General features: G+C 46.9%; 1 long non-coding RNA gene across 1 annotated transcript; it reads right to left on the bottom strand.

Annotated features, from left to right (window-relative positions):
• Positions 1–297: 297 nt before the first annotated feature.
• On the bottom strand, positions 298–918 carry LOC136508103 (uncharacterized). Its single transcript, XR_010771862.1, has 3 exons — positions 840–918; positions 498–761; positions 298–409 (listed from the first exon to the last, which is right to left on the bottom strand). It is a non-coding gene; the product is annotated as an uncharacterized lncRNA (long non-coding RNA).
• Positions 919–2161: the final 1243 nt, after the last annotated feature.

Genomic DNA, 2161 nt, shown 5'->3' with positions numbered 1-2161 from the left:
TACACTCCCAGGCCTCTGCTTGGGGCACTGTGTGTTTTGCATATGAAAATATTAGGTAATGCTTTTGACAGCCATGTAACGGAGTACTGAAGAAGTAAGTTACACTTACCGCACATAATGTTTTTATAGCCAGCTTTTCCTTCCTCGCTGGATCATGCCTTCCGTGATGATGCGAGACATAGAACTTAAATGCCCCGTTCGAATTATTTTAGCAAATACAACTTGTTAGTATGCATAAGTGAACGTTACAAGTATGTATACAGACATATAAGCTAATGAGGATTGTCGATATGTATACGTCTTGAGAATCGATATGAAGTCTTTGTATGTCGCCGGGTCCTTATCTATTGAATCAAAGACCCATGCCATGCTCTTCCCGACATCGACGGCTATACAAATCCAGTGGTTGCTGCATGGATTTAATCATAGAACTAGATAAGCTCTTTTACATCGAATAAAATATATCGAACATAGGTTTAAGTTATAGTTGAACTTACTCGAAGTTGTATGGTAGCCATATAGTAGAGTGTTGTTGGAGATTTTTGAAAGCCAGAGCAATGTATGCCGCAACCTTAAGGGACTCTTCCCTTAGCTTCGCACTACGGATGCGCTCTTTCTCCCGAAGAGTCTTTGCAGCTGCTAGCTCTTTGGCATCCAGTGTCCACCGTTTAGGGTAATTAAAATTTGTTTGGGCTATAGCTTGAGGGTCTACATACCCGGCTTTCACACTTGGCATTTGTTTGACAATGTGCACTTGCATTCTACAAATCACGGCGTGGGTTAGTTACAACAAAATTCAAAGATTACATTCATATCATATCGGAAGGACAAGGACTTACAGGCACCACGTGCGAATTAGATTCATCTCCATTTCTCCCAGGTGAAAGCATGTGTGCATGTCATTGAAGTCAAAGACAATTTTCCCGGCTGGGCTTCCAAATGTGCCGGTGGAAAAGCATGCTTGTATGATATCTATGCTCGTTGGGAGAACACGCAAGTACCAATCATGAAACCTTCTCATTCCAAGTGGTAGGCGCTGGATGTCCCAGTTTGGTAGGAAGGGCTTGCCTCTTTCATATTTTTTCGGGCAATCCTTTGACCATTCGATGGCATCAACATTTGGATACTGCTTTGCAATTTGGTGAAGTTTGCTACTGACGGCCTCCTCAGAACCCCGTGATGGGACATTTTTAACTTGGTTTTCAGGCTTGAACTGATCATGGGAATACCACTTGGACACCGACGAGACGTCTTTGATCGGAACATAAACTGGCCTTATGTGGATTGGAATCTTCTTTTGGAGTTCCCATTCAGGCACATCCTCATCTTCTTGTGCATCACCTTCTTCAGGAGGCACTCGTTGTTCATGTATCGGTTGTGCTTGTTGACAAGACTGTGGCATCTCATGATGCACTTGCCCGGTACGAGCTGGAGAAGGTTGTGGCATCTCATCAGGCACATGCTCGATAGGAGGCGGGGAAGAATGTGGCATCTCAGGAATGTGGGGGTCACGAGACGGTGAAAATATCTCCCCGGCCTCAACAACTCGCTCCAAATTTGGGAGAGGGGGAGGCGGCGAAGAAGCAGTCAATATAATGTCCCGTTTGTGCCAGAGGATGAACTGCCCCATAACATCTCCGAGTAACACCAGCCCCTCGGGAGTTGCGTAGTCTATCCTCCACTGCATGAACTCGGGCTTCACTGTATGCACCTCGACCCTAGTGTAGTCCGGCGGTATGTTATTATTGTGGTGTAAGCCACCGGGAGGATGTGCAACACCCGTTGCCACCTCCATCATAGTGTTCTGCCGGCCGCTGAGAAACACCAAGGTGCAACTAGTAGGTTCCCGTATGAGATCGACTGAGGTTGTGGCTGCAGTGGAACCTTGGCTGCTAGGAACTTTCGGAGGGCTGCCAACTAATGCCAGTTCTCCCGGTGGCGTCACTAATATACGTGGCTCCATAGACATTCCTTGCTCCTCCAGTGCCTTCGCAACTAGAGCCTTCACTTGGAGCTCAAGACTAGTCTCCCAGTCTCGGCCATGTTTCTTGTACATGTGCTTGTCCTCTTTGAATCCTTGCTTCCAAGTCATCCTTTTCCCTAGCCCCCTGGTGCGGCCTGTGTGCTCCTTGTTTCCCAAGCCAAGGCTAAGCTCGTCCCT

This window comes from Miscanthus floridulus, chromosome 15 (genome assembly GCF_019320115.1).
Source record: "Miscanthus floridulus cultivar M001 chromosome 15, ASM1932011v1, whole genome shotgun sequence".
Classification (NCBI taxonomy): domain Eukaryota; kingdom Viridiplantae; phylum Streptophyta; class Magnoliopsida; order Poales; family Poaceae; genus Miscanthus; species Miscanthus floridulus.
The sequence above is the reverse complement of the archived record's forward strand: the minus strand, read 5'-3'. Positions and strand labels throughout refer to the sequence as shown.